Below are 18,540 nucleotides of genomic sequence, written 5' to 3'. Positions count from 1 at the left end.
TCTTTCCCTTCACCCAAAGCCGTTCTTATCTACTGATTAATCAGTAAAAAACCCTCTCCCTCCCTCCCTCCCTCCCCGCTTCGTAACCACAAAAGTATGTGTTCTTCTCAGTTTTCACTATTTCTCAAGATCTTATAATAGTGGTCTTATACAATATTTGTCCTTTTGCCTCTGACTAATTTCGCTCAGCATAATGCCTTCCAGGTTCCTCCACGTTATGAAATGTTTCACAGATTCGTCACTGTTCTTTATCGATGCGTAGTACTCCATTGTGTGAATATACCACAATTTATTTACCCATTCATCCGTTGATGGACACCTTGGTTGCTTCCAACTTTTTGCTATTGTAAACAGAGCTGCAATAAACATGGGTGTGCATATATCTGTTTGTGTGAAGGCTCTTGTATCTCTAGGGTACATTCCGAGGAGTGGGATTTCTGGGTTGTATGGTAGTTCTATTTCTAACTGTTTAAGATAACGCCAGATAGATTTCCAAAGTGGTTGTACCGTTTTACATTCCCACCAGCAGTGTATAAGAGTTCCAATCTCTCCGCAGCCTCTCCAACATTTATTATTTTGTGTTTTTTGGATTAATGCCAGCCTTGTTGGTGTGAGATGGAATCTCATCGTGGTTTTAATTTGCATTTCTCTAATGGCTAATGATCGAGAGCATTTTCTCATGTATCTGTTGGCTGCCTGAATATCTTCTTTAGTGAAATGTGTGTTCATATCCTTTGCCCACTTCTTGATTGGGTTGTTTGTCTTTTTGTGGTTGAGTTTTGACAGAATCATGTAGATTTTAGAGATCAGGCGCTGGTCGGAGATGTCATAGCTGAAAATTCTTTCCCAGTCTGTGGGTGGTCTTTTTACTCTTTTGGTGAAGTCTTTAGATGAGCATAGGTGTTTGATTTTTAGGAGCTCCCAGTAATCGGGTTTCTCGTTATCATTTTTGGTAATGTTTTGTATTCTGTTTATGCCTTGTATTAGGGCTCCTAGGGTTGTCCCTATTTTTTCTTCCATGATCTTTATCGTTTTAGTCTTTATGTTTAGGTCTTTGATCCACTTGGAGTTAGTTTTTGTGCATGGTGTGAGGTATGGGTCCCGTTTCATTCTTTTGCAAATGGATATCCAGTTATGCCAGCACCATTTGTTAAAAAGACTATCTTTTCCCCAATTTACTGACATTGGTCCTTTGTCAAATATCAGCTGCTCATACGTGGATGGATTTATATCTGGATTCTCAATTCTGTTCCATTGGTCTATGTGCCTGTTGTTGTACCAGTACCAGGCTGTTTTGACTACTGTGGCTGTATAATAGGTTCTGAAATCAGGTAGAGTGAGGCCTCCCACTTTCTTCTTCTTTTTCAGTAATGCTTTGCTTATCCGGGGCTTCTTTCCCTTCCATATGAAATTGGTGATTTGTTTCTCTATCCCCTTAAAATAGGACATTGGAATTTGGATCAGAAGTGAGTTAAATGTATAGATGGCTTTTGGTAGAATAGACTTTTTTACTATGTTAAGTCTTCCTATCCATGAGCAAGGTATGTTTTTCCACTTAAGTATGTCCTTTTGAATTTCTTGTAGTAGAGCTTTGTAGTTTTCTTTGTATAGGTCTTTTACATCCTTGGTAAGATTTATTCCTAAGTATTTTATCTTCTTGGGGGCTACTGTGAATGGTATTGATTTGGTTATTTCCTCTTCGGTGTTCTTTTTGTTGATGTAGAGGAATCCAAGTGATTTTTGTATGTTTATTTTATAACCTGAGACTCTGCCAAACTCTTCTATTAGTTTCAGTAGTTTTCTGGAGGATTCCTTAGGGTTTTCTGTGTATAAGATCATGTCATCTGCAAATAGTGATAACTTCACTTCCTCCTTGCCAATCCGGATACCCTTTATTTCTTTGTCTAGCCTAATTGCCCTGGCTAGGACTTCAAGTACGATGTTGAATAAGAGTGATGATAAAGGGCATCCTTGTCTGGTTCCCGTTCTCAAGGGAAATGCTTTCAGGTTCTCTCCATTTAGAGTGCTATTGGCTGTTGGCTTTGCATATATGGCCTTTATTATGTTGAGGAATTTTCCTTCAATTCCTATTTTGGTAAGAGTGTTTATGATAAATTGGTGTTGGACTTTGTCAAATGCCTTTTCTGCATCAATTGATAAGATCATGTGGTTTTTATCTTTTATTTTATTTATGTGATGGATTACATTAATGGTTTTTCTGATATTAAACCAGCCTTGCATACCTGGTATAAATCCCACTTGATCAGGGTGAATTATTTTTTTGATGTGTTGTTGGATTCTATTGGCTAGAATTTTGTTGAGGATTTTTGCATCAATGTTCATGAGGGATATAAGTCTGTAATTTTCTTTTTTTGTAATGTCTTTTTTACCTGGTTTTGGTATCAGGGATATGGTGGCTTCATAGAATGAGATAGGCAGTATTCCGTCCTTTTCTATGCTTTGAAATACCTTTAGTAGTAATGGTGTTAACTCTTCTCTGAAAGTTTGGTAGAACTCTGCAATGAAGCCGTCCGGGCCAGGGCTTTTTTTTGTTGGAAGTTTTTTGATTACCGTTTCAATCTCTTTTTTTGTTATGGGTCTATTTAGCTGTTCTACTTCTGAATGTGTTAGTTTAGGTAGGTAGTGTTTTTCCAGGAATTCATCCATTTCTTCTAGGTTTTCAAATTTGTTAGAGTACAGTTTTTCGTAGTAATCTGAAATGATTCTTTTAATTTCATTTGGTTCTGTTGTGATGTGGTCTTTCTCGTTTCTTATTCGGGTTATTTGTTTCCTTCCCTGTATTTCTTTAGTCAGTCTAGCCAATGGTTTATCAATTTTGTTAATTTTTTCAAAGAACCAGCTTTTGGCTTTGTTAATTCTTTCAATTGTTTTTCTGTTCTCTAATTTAGTTCAGCTCTAATTTTTATTATTTGTTTTCTTCTGGTGCCTGATGGATTCTTTTGTTGCTCACTTTCTATTTGTTCGAGTTGTAGGGACAGTTCTCTGCTTTTGGCTCTTTCTTCTTTTTGTATGTGTGCATTTATTGATACAAATTGGCCTCTGAGCACTGCTTTTGCTGTGTCCCAGAGGTTTTGATAGGAAGTATTTTCATTCTCGTTGCATTCTATGAATTTTCTTATTCCTTCCTTGATGTCTTCTATAACCCAGTCTTTTTTCAGGAGGGTATTGTTCATTTTCCAAGTATTTGATTTCTTTTCCCTAGTTTTTCTGTTGTTGATTTCTAGTTTTATTGCCTTGTGGTCTGAGAAGATGCTTTGTAATATTTTGATGTTTTGGATTCTGCAAAGGTTTGTTTTATGACCTAATATGTGGTCTATTCTAGAGAATGTTCCATGTGTGCCAGAAAAAAAAGTATACTTTGCAGCAGTTGGGTGGAGTGTTCTGTATAAGTCAATGAGGTCAAGTTGATTGTTTTAAGTAGGTCTTCCGTGTCTCTATTGAGCTTCTTACTGGATGTCCTGTCCTTCTCCGAAAGTGGTGTGTTGAAGTCTCCTACTATAATTGTGGAGGTGTCTATCTCACTTTTCAATTCTGTTAAAATTTGATTTATGTATGTTGCAGCCCTGTCATTGGGTGCATAAATATTTAATATGGTTATGTCTTCCTGATCAATTGTCCCTTTTATCATTATATAGTGTCCTTCTTTATCCTTTGTGGTGGATTTAAGTCTAAAGTCTATTTTGTCAGAAATTAATATTGCTACTCTTCTTTTTTGCTTATTGTTTGCTTGATATATTTTTTTCCATCCTTTGAGTTTTAGTTTGTTTGTGTCTCTAAGCCTAAGGTGTGTCTCTTGTAGGCAGCATATAGATGGATCGTGTTTCTTTATCCAGTCCGTGACTCTCTGTCTCTTTATTGGTGCATTTAGTCCATTTACATTCAGCGTAATTATAGATAAATAAGTTTTTAGTGTTGTCATTTTGATGCCTTTTCATGTGTGTTGTTGGCAATTTCATTTTTCCACATACTTTTTTGTGCTGAGACGTTTTTCTTAGTAAATTGTGAGATTCTCATTTTCATAGTGTTTGACTTTATGTTAGTTGAGTCGTTAACGTTTTTCTTAAGTTATGGAGTTGTTATACCTTATTGTGGTTACCTTATTATTTACCCCTATTTTTCTAAGTAAAAACCTAACTTGTATCGTTCTATATCGCCTTGTATCACTCTCCATCTGGCAGTTCAATGCCTCCTGTATTTAGTCCCTCTTTTTGATTATTGTGATCTTTTACCTATTGACTTCCATGATTCCCTGTTATGTGTATTGTTATTTATTTTTTTTTAATTAATCTTAATTTGTTTGTTTTTGTGATTTCCCTGTTTGAGTTGATATCAGGACATTCTGTTTTGTGACCTTGTATTGTGCTGGTATCTGATATTATTGTTTTTATGACCATACAATATCCTTGAGTATTTCTTGTAGCTTTGGTTTGGTTTTTGCAAATTCTCTAAACTTGTGTTTATCTGTAAATATCTTAATTTCACCTTCATATTTCAGAGAGAGTTTTGCTGGATATATGATCCTTGGCTGGCAGTTTTTCTCCTTCAGTGCTCTGTGTATGTCGTCCCATTCCCTTCTTGCCTGCATGGTTTCTGCTGAGTAGTCTGAACTTATTCTTATTGATTCTCCCTTGAAGGAAACCTTTCTTTTCTCCCTGGCTGCTTTTAAAATTTTCTGTTTATCTTTGGTTTGGGCGAGTTTGATGATAATATGTCTTGGTGTTTTTCTTTTTGGATCAATCTTAAATGGGGTTCGATGAGCATCTTGGATAGATATCCTTTCATCTTTCATGATGTCAGGGAGTTTTTCTGTCAGAAGTTCTTCAACTATTTTCTCTGTGTTTTCTATCCCCTCTCCCTGTTCTGGGACTCCAATCACCTGCAAGTTATCCTTCTTGATAGAGTCCCACATGATTCTTAGAGTTTCTTCATTTTTTTTAATTCTTTTATCTGATTTTTTTTTCAGCTATGTTGGTGATGATTCCCTGGTCCTCCAGATGTCCCAGTCTGCATTCTAATTGCTTGAGTCTGCTCCTCTGACTTCCTATTGCGTTGTCTAATTCTGTAATTTTATTGTTAATCTTTTGGATTTCTACATGCTATCTCTCTGTGGATTCTTGCAACTTATTAATTTTTCCACTATGTTCTTGAATAATCTTTTTGAGTTCTTCAACAGTTTTATCGGTGTGTTCCTTGGCTTTTTCTGCAGTTTGCCTTATTTCGTTTGTGATGTCTTGAAGCATTCTGTAAATTAGTTTTTTATATTCTGTATCTGATAATTCCAGGATTGTATCTTCATTTGGGAAAGATTTTGATTCTTTTGTTTGGGGGGTTGGAGAAGCTGTCATGGTCTGCTTCTTTCTGTGGTTTGATATGGACTGCTGTCTCCGAGCCATCACTGGGAAACTAGTTTTTCCAGAAAATCCGCTGACTGGTACGCTGGCTCCAGGCTCTGAAAACAATCGCTGCCTGTCCATATTTGTTCGTTCTCCGTCTCTAAATCTGTGTTTGTTGTTCAGGGTTCGTAGATTGTTATGTATGTGATCGATTCACTTGTTTTTCCGAGTCTTTGTTGCAAGAGGGATCCGCGGTAGCGTCCACCTAGTCCGCCATCTTGGCCCCGCCTCCACATTCTGATTTTTAATGGATGTTTGCAGCTGTTTCTTCTCATTTTGAGTCTTGCCAAATCAGCAAATGAAGGTCCTAAAAGCCTGCCTCCATCCATGTCATTAAGGTCGACTCTACTTTTAGGAGGCAGCTCTTGTCCAGTTGTCTTTTGACTGTCTTCCAACCTGAGGGGCTCGTCTCCCAGCACTGTATCAAACAATGCTCTGCTGCTATTCATAAAGTTTCCACTGGCTAAATCTTTTCAGAAGTAGACTGCCAGGTCTTTCTTCCTAGTCTGTCTTAGTATGGAAGCTCAGCTGAAACCTGTCCACCGTGGTGGACCCTTCTGGCATTTGAATACTGGTGGCATAGCTTCCAGCATCACAGCAATGTACAAGCCCCCACGGTACAACAAACTGACAGACACGTTGGTGAGACCTATAGTTTTTTTTTTTTTTCCAATTTTTAGAAGAAATTTTCTGTGAAAGTCAAATTTTTCATTGTTGTTTTTAAACATTTGAATTCTGGTCCTTGAAATAGTAAAATAATTCATTGTTAACGTTCTCTGGCTCCACGCCTTTTTCATTGATTCACATTGTCGTTGTTTTTGTTTCTGTTGTTAATATTTTCATGTCAATCTTGGACATTTCATGTTGCTTTATTGCTATTTTGTAATTGTACAAAGTAGTCTAAGAAGTTCAAGTTTTTCTCTGATTGAGGTTTTATGTCCTCTACTTTTCTCACTTTGCTGGCATGCATTTTCTTTGTTCCCAATTGCTTTGCCAGTGTTTTGTCTATTTTAATTTTTTTCCTGTATTTATCAATTCAACTCATGTTTTATAAATTTATAATCGTCTCCTTTATTCGATTTTTTCTCTTATCCACCTTTTCTGGTATTAGTTTGATTACTTAATTAAATGGTTATTCAATTTATTTTCTTTCCAGTTGAAATGATAACATTTAACACTGTCCATTTGCATGATAAAATATTTGCTGCATTTCGTACTTTAAAAAGATCTTATATTTGTGATGTTTTAATTGCAGTGTAATTGTGATTTTTTTATTTCTCTCTTGAACCATTATTTCAGTGGTTTTTTCAAATAATAATTATTATTTGCTTCTTATATGGTAGCTATTTTGGCCTCTGACTTTGTGCAGTTACAACACAGAGGGCAATGAATCAACCAATCCATCCATATGTGTGTACATATTTATAAAAGTTACTGCTTAAAATAAGTGCTACAAAGTAAATAAATCAGGCTCAGAATAGTTAGATATAGAAGATAGAGAATAATTTTTGGGGGGGTACCTTTACAGGATTGTCAGGGAATGCCTCCTTTAGACTACAGTTAGGCTCAGGTCTGAAAGATAAGAAAGGGTCAGCAAAGCAAACTATAGGGAAAAAATAGTCAAAGCAAAAATAACAGGTCATGCCAAGGTTCTTAACTGGCATTAGACAAACTTGTAGGCAATGGCAAGGCCAGATATTGCAGGGATTTCCAGGAAAGGAGTAACTTATTTAAAAAAAAAAAAAAAATTTTTTTTTTTTTAGCTTGTATTAAAAATAAATAACTTAAGCTGCTGTGTGAAGAATTGATTGCAGTGACCTAGAGTGGAAATGGAAAAAACTAGAGTCTAGAGCCAATTTAGGAGTTCAGGAGCAGTAATGTAGATGGTGTGTACTGGTTTAGAGTAGTGATGCTACAGAAAAAAGAATTATAAAGGTAAAAGAAACAGAAATGTAGTGTGTGTGTGTACGTGTTTTCCCAAAATCTTGAAACATAGTCATTTAAATGCTTTTAGCTAGAAAATAACACTTTTTGATTTGTTACCAGAGTTACCAGCCCACCAGTGTTGACTAGGCATCTTCAGAAATGTATATATTCAGGTAACCTACTTTGCCTTGAAGGCATTTAAATTAAGAAATGTCTGTATCTATATTTGTATCTGGGTATGTATCTATATCTATAGAGAGAGAGAAAAAGGGAGATACACATCCCCTTTCACTCATAAAACTCGTGTACATTAAGAATAATTGAATTGGGAGGATAATACAGTACAGAGGTTATAACATTACTATTACTAAAGAATCTCAGGCTCCATCCCTCAGAGCTTCTTTAAAAAAAAAAAGTTGTTGCAGTTACTATTGCTATTCAACAAACTGTCCCAAAACTGAGTGCTTGAAACAGTCGTTTTAATATGCTCAATTTTTGTAGAACAAAAATTAAGAAAGGGCACAATGGTGATGGTTTGTCTTGATCCCACCATGTCTGTAGCCTCATGAGGGAAGACTCGAAGGTTAGTGGTGATTCAACCTTTGCGGGTAGGAATCACTTGGCGGCATCTTCACTCACATGTTGAGTAGTTGGTACTGGCTGTCAGCAGGGACTTCAGCAAGCTATTGGCTAGAACACACCTACACATGAACTCTTCATGTGATAGCTCTTCTGGGGCTATGTTAGGTTTCCTCATAGCATCTTTGCTAGATTCTAGGACCTAGTGCCTCAAGAGAACCAGGCAAAACTGTGTGGTCTTTTGTTATCTAACATCAGAATTCTCATCACGTTACTCCGAACCACCAAACCCAGTGCCGTCGAGTGGATTCCGACTCATAGTGACCCTAAAGGACAGAGTAGAACTGCCCCATAGAGTTTCCAAGGAGTGCGTGGAGAATTCAAACTGCTGGCCATTTCGTTAGCTGCCTTAGCACTTAACCGTTATGCCACCAGGGTTTCCATAAGGTTACTACCACTATAAAAATAAAAAAAAAAAACCCACTGTCCTAGAGTGGATTCTGAATCATAGCGACCCTATAGGACAGAGTAAAACTGCACCATAGAGTTTCCAAGGAGAGCCTGGCGGATTCGAACTGTCAGCCTCTTGGTTAGTAGCTATAGCACTTAACCACTATGCCACCAGGGTTTCCACTATAGTCATACAAAAAAACAAAAACGAGAACAAAAAATAGTTGTGGTGGAGTCAGTTCCAGCTCATGGTGACCACATGTGTCTGTGCTTCATAGAGTTTTCAATGGCTAATTTTTGGAAAATAAATTTCCAGGCTTTTGTTCTCAGGCACCTTTGGCTGCACTTGAACCTCCAATTTTTTAATTAGCATTTGAGCACTTTAAATGTTTACACCACACAGGGACTGTTTTGTTGTTTTTACTATAATCACAAGTCAACTCAGATTTAAAAAAGAGAGAACAGAGGATGTATTCTTGATAGAAGGAGGATAAAAGTTATATTGAAAGAAGAATGTTTATTGGGAAATATCATTGAAATCATTTTTGGAAAATAAAATCTACATGCAACTCGTAGAGTAAATAATGGAACTCTAGCATCCTGATGGATTAATATAACTCTCAGAGAGACAGTTACATTTTTACTTCACTGAATATGTCGTTTTAGTTTAAATGTTATTTTAATTTTCATATTGGCAGCTTAAAGAGAGGAGGCCGTGGTTGAAAACTACACCATTTAAAGACCATTAGGAAACATACATTTTCCAGAATAGTAAAAGAAGCATTTCAGCATCTTATTAGCTTTTTCTGTGATGAATCACAAATGAATGAGCTTTACACTAGGAAGTCAGCATGGCTCAATAAACTAATCAATGAACTACGGCTTGAGCATATGGTATACACACTCTACTCCCCCCAAGATATTTTCAGTCTCATCAAAATAATCCAAACCAGATGCCTGACCAATTTTTTTTAATGCACCAGTGAAATCCATACCGGAAATGATTCTTACAAACCCTGTAGAAGCTCTTACAGTATATTCACATGCATTTTGAATGTCTACTTTCCTTACTCTTCAACTAATCAGTCAAAATGTCCTGGATACTAGCTTTACAAACTGAGGAAACCTGTAGTATAGTTGGTTCTTTGTGATTATATGTATTTATTGGGAAGGAATAAAAGAATGATGAAAATAATGGATCATGACTAACACGTAGATTGATACCAATATATCCTTCTTTTAGCAGGTGTTCAGCATCACAGAATATGAACTCAGCACAAGGGTTATGAGAAGAATATTCAACTAGGCATCTATGCCCATCAATAATGATTTGCTGCAGGCAAGTAAAGATGCTAAATGCTTTAATCACTTTGATTTTTTTTTTTTAGTGTTTGCAATAAGACTGTACAGTGTCTTAAACAGATAGGGTTTGTTCTGTTTTTGTTCAAATCCATAAAGACAAGAAATTTTGAGATAAGCAGTGTAAGGCTTATATGGAAGCTCAGGAGTGAGTATAAATGATCTATATTCCTTTCATACTTCACTTTTGCACTTCCTGGTTTTGTGTTTGAGTTTCAGAAAAGAAGAGGAAAGCCAAAAGCTGACATACACATCCAAGGGCTGATTACACACACTGGTTACTATATTCCTTAAGAAAAAAAAAAAAAAAATAGCTTTACAGAAAGTCCCACTCAGGCACTTTTTTACATATCATCGATGATGATCACATACCAAAACCGAACCAAACCCCTTGCCGTACAGCCTATCCCCACTTGTAGCTATCCTATAGGACAAAGTAGAACTGCCCCACAGAGTTTCCAAGAAGTGTCTGGTGGATTCAAACTGCCAACCTTTTGGTTAAGCTGTAGCACTTAACCACTGGCCACCAGGGTTCCGATGATTGCATGGTTACCCTTAAGTTATAAGAAAGTTAAGGAATCCAAAATATATTTTCTTCTTTAGTAGAGTAGAGCACTGTTAAGGGGATGGCATAAATATCCTTTTTTATCAGCCGCTTCATAATGTCTCCTGCACACCCTAATTTGTCAGTTCTATTGTTGTCATCTATGTGTCATCTCTGTTTTACAGTTGGGAGGAATGTGGCTTGGAGAGGTTAAGTAACTTTTCCAATGTCATAAGGTCAGTAATAGTAGAGTTGGAATATGAACTGGGCTTCTAAATTCAGAGTCATGTTCTCAACTGCTATACAATGCTGCCTGATATTACTTTCCTGGATCAAAAAGTCCTTATTTCAAGAATTCTCCTTTTCATAAGCCTTTCTCCTCATGTAAACATCAGTGGGAGATATTAACTATTTTAGAGCAGCTACAGAATGTCAAGTGTGTCCAAAAATGATCTTTATTAAATCCTTTCAATGATACATTAGTCCCAACTTTTCGATTTAAGAAATAAAAACAGTTGAGATTTATATTTTTAAGCAATTTGGCCCTGGGTATGTATAATAATGGGATAATAATGGGAGGGTCAGGATTTGATTCCAACTCTATGTAATTTCAAACCTGCTTTATTTTATTTTTTTTACTACACACAGCCTGCAATTTTTCTGATGATAATGACTAGTCATGATGATACCCATCTATATCCAGTCTGAAAAGATTTTAGAAGTAGTTTTAATTAACAAAAAGATTTAAAACAGTAAATCTGTAGACTACATTTGGAAATTGCCCCCTTCCTTCCTCCTTCATCCTCATAATACCATTTCCTTCCCAAATTTATCCATAGCATTCGTGGTCCCTAGAAAATGACGGAATTTCCCTCTCCCATGCTAGGACATTTAACCTGTGGCTTTTGACTTTCAAGTTATATGGATTAAAATAAATAATCTTCTTTCTCTGATTTGTCAGATCCTTAAATAAATTTTCTGTTTTGAATCCCATACTGGACATGTGTGTTCTTCCTTCTCCTCCAAAATCAGTGACTATAACCCTGCTCTCATCTTGGCCCAGTTTCTCTTCCTGTATCGGAATTTTCAAGGAAAATAGGTGCACAATGAAGACAAAGAGGGGAGGAGGAAATAAAACACTTATATTAGCTGGGTTTTTGACAACAAATGCCAATTTTTTTTTAATCTAGTAAATTAATCTTTGGCCCTAAATTCAAACACGTACCTAGAAACTCATTGCATTAATATGCCAACCATTTTACTTGTTCAGATTAGAGGAGATGGAGATAAAGAGATAGAGAACAAGCTTCTTTAAGTGCATGGGTGAAACATGCAAAGGCATCCTGGCCCATGGACCCTGCAAAGGAGACATAGAGCTCAGTATTCCCAGGGGCTGCCTCTGGCTCTTTTTCTTCACATAGGAGGGGAGTAAATATGCGACTATCAAGTTCAATGACTTTAACCAATTCTGAATCCCACAATAGTGTCCTCAAACATTCTTCTGCCTATTTTACCTTACAAATATTTTCTCCACTGTTCTGCCCTCTGCTCTGTACCCAACTAACCTAGATGGACTGGATCAATAGCCCCTTTCCCTCTTGTTTCCAGTTAGAAGTTGCCAGTGGGGGAAGTGGTGGCTCTAGTAGAAGATTAGAGAGAGGAAGGCAAGTAGCATCAATGGAATATTTATTCCACAGGTCGCCACTGGCAGATTTGCCACAGCTGCCTCTTTTCCTCAACTGAAGGTCCCAGTTCCTGGCAAGTGTCCTTCTGTTCTGCCCACAGCAATTTTTCTCTGTTTCCTGTAACAGCTCCTTCCCCCATTCCCCACCCCCACCCCTCACCCCCAGTTAGTTCCAGGAAACTGGAATAACCCTTGGGCTTTCCTCGCTCTTGCCCATACCTCTGTAAACAGTCCTTTTATTAAACTCTCATCAAATTACACAATGTGAACACCTACTCATTTGTTCTCCTTTTGGGTAAGACTGAAAAAAAAAAAAAATCTTGGGGCAGGAGAAGATTTTAACTTACTTATCCTTGAGGAAGACAAAGGCAGGGAAGATGGAGGGATTATGGATGCAGTCCGTATGGTTCAGATGCCATTATTATATGCTTTAAAACTGGTTTACACTGTAAACAGAATTTATAAGCAAAAGACTTGAGCTTGACGTGTATAATACTGTGTAAGTCACTTAAGCTCTGTGATTCACTGTTTTCTGTTTGAAAAATGGAGTGTTAAATAGGCTTAATAGGCTTTGCTATTGATCAGCTGAAATCATTTATTGTAAAGTGCTTGTAGAGTAAAATAATATCCTAATACTAGTTATCGATGTTATCAAAATGAGGCAAGGTTTTTAAAATTTGACCTTTTTATTATGATAGTAATCTTTAAGAAAGACAAGCCATAATGAAAAAATAAAATTTTAACAAAAATGGTGTGGAGGAAAGAAGTTAAAAAATAATAATAAATTCAAAAGCTTACTATGGATATAAGAAAATTTTCTTAGTGTATTTGAATTCAAACATTCAGTTTATGGTATATGTAAGTTATGTTATTACTAAACTTATCTATTCTCCAGTATTATCTTAAAGGAGCTCTCCTGTTTTATTCAGAATCTGCAATTTTTAGCAAACTACTCTTTGTGGCTACTGGAAATGTAAATTTTAATAATTGAATGCACATCCTGAAATACAGAGGGACAGCGCATGAGTAATGTGCAAGGTGAATTAAATATTTATTCAAATGAAATTATTCAGAAAGAACTGCTTGGATTTTAATACCCCGAAAAATGTTGTTAAAAGCAAGATTTCCTCTTGACACAAACAATGTTAATGAGGAAACATACTTTATGTTGTCTCATGGGGGAAAATCATTAAAATTACTTTAGTATCTACATTTATCACTTTCCTTTTACTTAAAGTATCTTGTGTCAATTTTTGTGGTAACAGCAATTTTCTCTCTAGTTTAATCTACTTTATCTACTTCAAGTAACATTGAAATAATTATGAAGATGCATGTATTTTCATTAGTGAAACATATCACAATAATTTTTACAGGTTATAAAAAAGAGGGCGTAGCTTTGATTAATGTCCCTTTGAGAGGAGTTGATGGTATGAAATACAGAGGACAGCAATCATGATCACAAACTCTACAACAATGAAGTAGGCCATCGTTAGGAAAATTATAGAGAAGACACGCTTTAAGAGAATGTAACCCTTTATTTCATAACAAGTTATTATGTTCATTTTGCATTTAGAATCATGAAACTACAGAGTACTATGAAAAATTGAGATCCCTTTGCCACAAACTTACAAAATACTCCCCAAAATGATGAGGTGGAAGCAGAACAATAGAAGCCACTACTCACGAACCATAAAACGTTATTATACAAAGTGACTACAGACTCTTACTGGACAGAAATAATTGGTATTACAGTGATTTATTGAGAACCAAACTATTTCCACTTAGGTAAACTATATCTTAAAATTTAGTTTTAGCCCTTTCTGCCTAACTGAATTCCAGTTATCATAACATGTCTTTCCTATTCATAGACTCAAAGGATGTAGGTTCATTTTATTGTTCAACATTAAAACATCATTTATTTATTCTGAGAAAATGTTTCAGAGAGTGTTTTTGAGCATGGGTATAAATCAGCTTTATGGATTTTCCTGGCAACCACAGTAGCCTTTTTCTATTTGTAGTTCTCCATTCCTCTCTTTGTCCAAATACATTAACATTGTTTTTTAGAAAAATAGCACAGCCTATTTGAAATGAAAGTCCATTTAAATAGGAACACATTAAATAATAATAACAATAATCTGGAAAGACCTGCCTTATAACTTGTACTTCAGGAGATTATGTTTTTTCTCTTCCTTAAGTTTTTTTTTTTTTTTTTAGGGGGGAAAAACAGCTCAATATACAGGGGAAAAAATAGCATTTGATTAAAATGTCTAAAACAATTACAAACAAGATTGTTTAACACATCCAGAATTTCCTTGCTGTGTTTTAATGGTGATTCACATACAGATATGTATTATTCAATTCAGGACACCTTCCTCCCCTCACCATATCACTCAGTCAATGCTGCCTGTCAACCAAAGCTTGATGTCTCCTACTTTTCTTTCTTATTCACATAGGGTCTTTCTTTTTTCCCCTCCATGCAGCTTCTATCACCAGAGTACTGACTGTCTTCTCAGCTGCTATATTCTAGAAGCTTCCTAACTGACTTTTCTTATTACGAACACCACCAATAAGATGTCATTCCTGCAGCTCTAATTATGGTTATTTTTGTACTCAACTATCTTTATGAACTCTATATTAATTTATAATGTCACCAGCTTTCTAAAGCTATCATTCTTTTCTTTCTCCCCGTTGGGTCTCAACCTATCTTTCTAGCCTCATCTTTCATTGTCTTCTATGTGAATCTTACCCTCCAATTAAGGTGGAATTTTCATTTGTGCCAAGCCTCCTGTTTCCTTCTTCAAGCTGTTTACTCAACTAGAAATTGTGATCTCTGTTAAGTTTCCCATTGACTTACTAAACCTTCAAGCTCCCATCTTTAAAAACATGTCCTCCAAGAAACCTTTTCAGAGTTATCCTTCCTCCCTTAAATTGTATAACTAATCCTGTTATCGCCCTGACTCTATTATATTCCATATTTTATCTAGAAAGAGTCCCTGGGTGGCACAAATGATCAAGCACTGGGCTACTAACTGAACGGTTCACAATTTGAACCCGCCCAGAGTCACCTTGGAAGAAAGCCCTGGAAATCTGCTTCTAAAAGTTCACAGCCTTGAAAACCCTCTGCAGTGCAGTTCTGCTCTGCACACTTGAGGCTTCCATGAGTTGGAATATGCTGGACGGCGACTGAGAACAACTTTGTATCTAAGCGATACTTTGTGTACAGAAATAGCTCCATAAATATTTGAATTTTATTGCATTACTTCTGAAGCAGAAACATAAAAAGGCAGACCTAACATTACATTTACCTGAACACTGTTTGCAAATTCCATGTGGAATGACATTGATAGAGACTTTGTCATAGTTTCTCTGACTTTATGGTGGCACGTCAAGTGCCCCGAGCAGTGAAGGGCAATAAAGGATAAGGAACAGAAAAAAAATACCAAGTATGTCTGACCTTCATTTTGTATGAATACATTCTATGATATTTAAAAAAAGAAAATAGCTCAGTCAGAAAATATTTTCAAAATATTTTTAGTGGGACAAACACTAAATCATTAAGGGTCTCTTTTGTCAATTGAACCCTAAAGCCGAGATCAAGGAAGTAATTGTGAACTTGGTATCTTGCTGCAGAAAATCTGCAAAAGTGAAAAGAAGACACTGGTATAGAGCTTTGATTATTTTATGTATGTATGTATTTGTTTATCATGCATTTATTCAAATATTGGCTATTAATTTCAGTTTTATTCATACAAACCCCTTTAAAGTATCTCTTTTGTATGATCCAAATTTATGATGTATTTAGTCACAACATATTGATTTGTAATACAATACCACATTTTACAATATGGGCCCTTGGTGTTCGAAACATAGTGCTATCAGTCGTGGTTTTTGACGATGAATCATTGGCAGGAATGCAGCCCTCACTTTTGGCCTTGTTCTTAAGAAAAAATATAATTTGTTTTATGATTAAATATTAGTATTTAGTGTGGGAATACACTAAAGCAAAAAAACAAATCTGATAACTGCCTGTATATTTACACACATTTATTATGCTTTAATTGCCTAAAAGTTCCTTAATAAAGTTTACATCTTTAATTTAAAATAAGATGGGCCTACTTACCTCAAAATTGTACACTTAGTTAGATTTATGGGGAATTTTGCTTTTTTCTACTGAATCCTCAGGTAATATAAGCTCTTTTTTTCTTTTTCCCCCCTTTCAGAAACTACTCGGCACTATAGAAATCCATTTCAAGGGAGCTTAATTTTTCTTTGCTCTCCAAGAATAAATAAAGTATTGCCATGCCGTTATAAGCCAAGAGACTAAAACCATGCCAATCACATTTCACCTTCTCAGGTCTTCTACATTGTGGTCACCTTTTTAAAGGATGTGTCTATATGAATTAACATTTTTCTAAACAGTCCTAAATCCTTCTGCTCTCATTCTCTATATCTACTTTCTTGTTCTACATTAATGTTCAAAGATTTAAAGCAGGCACGAAATACAATTCACAGTCATTCCAATAAATTAAGGCGTGACTCACTGGGGAAAGAAGAGTAACTATTTTTTTTTTTTAATCATTTTTCAAGATAATAAAACTACACTTGAAATAAGAGAGAAACAGGAGTTGGAGTGCATCCCCTTTGAAAACAAGCTCTAACTGATTTCTTATAAAAAGAGTCTAAATGCATTTTCACCTTTTCATTCTCACTCTTAGAAATAATAAGATTTGTACAGGTCGCTTACTGGTCTGTATACTTAAATAAAACTGCTCAAAATATCACTGACTAAAAATAACAGTGTTTGTTGTTATGGTGTATACAAGGACTATATATAGAAAAGAGTCTTTCATATTTTCATCAATTTTATATCCACTTGTAAATATTGTCAACATTTAAAACCAAGTCAATGGAACACCAATGAGAAAATCGAGGCTACTTATAGTATTTTTAAATAGAGCCAAGCTTAGGTCCACTTGAAAGAGTTCCAAAAATTAAAATTGCCCCATAATAATGAGCAGGCTACAGCTTAAAACACATAAATGGTCATTATACATTTTAGTGAAATGTTTTATTCTTCATGAGTACTTCATTTTTACTTTATCCCTAAATGAATTTTCATTTGAAGAATATTGACCAATTCCCTGTGTTTTAAACACAAAGACATGAAAACCTATAAATGAGTATATACATGGCCAAAGTTTTATTTGGCTCTCCATTCAAAGAAAGCAGCGTCGGTGGATATTTAGACATTGTAGTTAAATTCATACTTTTTTTCTTTTTTTCCAGAGGTTTATAAACAAAGTGAAAAAAACGCAGATTTAGCTGCGGAGCACATAGAGAAACCTTTTTAGATTAAAAAACAGCAACAACTATATTTTCTGAAAACCTAAGTACAATCATGCCAGAATCCCACTTACTCATTTTACTTATTCTTCCAAAGCCTTGCCTACATACGTGCTAACCATTTCGGAAGATTAAACCCAGCACCGTGGAGTGGAGTCCATTCGGACTCATAGCGACCCAATAGGACAGAGTAGAATTGCCCCATAGAGTTTCCAAGGAGCGCCTGAGCGGATCCGAGCTGCCGACCCTTTGGTTAGCAGCTGTAGCTCTTAACCACTATGCCACCAAGATTTCCGGAGATTATCATATTAAAAACTCAAGTATCACATGCACAGCTGATGGCTTCTTCCTCATACTTTAATATAGAGCTTGATCAGAAGAACTCTTCATCTGATAATTGCTCTTGAAAATGTAAACAATTTTGAAAATTATCTTCATGCTGACCCTGGTCCTTCTCCAGGAAATCAGGTGGACGGTGAAGGAATATGGAGTTCTTTTGAACAATTGATACCTCAAACAATTTTCAGGAATACAGTGGTTGATGCCTAAATTTAGCTCTCCCCTTAAATAAGAGATATTTAGCAAACAATTAACTTAGAGATTTTTCCTGCATGAGACATTCTCTACTCCTGTTAATAGTACACGTTTAAAATGTATCCTCGAAATAACTGCAAATAAATTTGCCAGAGATTAATTCTTTAACTACCATGAATAAATGCAAGCACTGTTCCTTAATTTATTTCTTAGTATAGGGAATGGAACACTCTTCTACAACATAAAGAGTAAAAATAATTTCTATCTGCATTTAATTTCATTATTGATGGATTTAAATATGTCAGTGCTAACCTCTTCATAAGTACTATGCCACAGAGAAAAAAAAATGGCCAAAGGTAACATTCTTTCTGATTTTTTTTTACCTTGCATTTAAAAGAAATGACTTTGGTGGTTTCCATCTAAGTTTATAAATCCCCAAAACTAAATATAACTGATGTTCTGTTTAATATTGTGTCAGGAAATTAAATGTGGATAGCTTAAAATACAGGTAAAAATTGGCCTGTGTAAGTTTTCTTTAATTGATAAAGAATTGAAAAATAAATAAGTTTGTTCTGGGAAGTAAAACACCTTGGGAATAAATCCAGAAAAATCATGGTTTTATATTTTTAACGATCTGTATTCCAAATAGGGCATAAAAATAAAAAGAAACCAAAAATAATCAAATTAACAATTTTTTTTAGGTTTGT

The sequence above is a fragment of the Elephas maximus genome, chromosome 5, assembly GCF_024166365.1.
Source record: "Elephas maximus indicus isolate mEleMax1 chromosome 5, mEleMax1 primary haplotype, whole genome shotgun sequence".
NCBI lineage: Eukaryota > Metazoa > Chordata > Mammalia > Proboscidea > Elephantidae > Elephas > Elephas maximus.
This window is presented reverse-complemented; position numbering follows the sequence as displayed.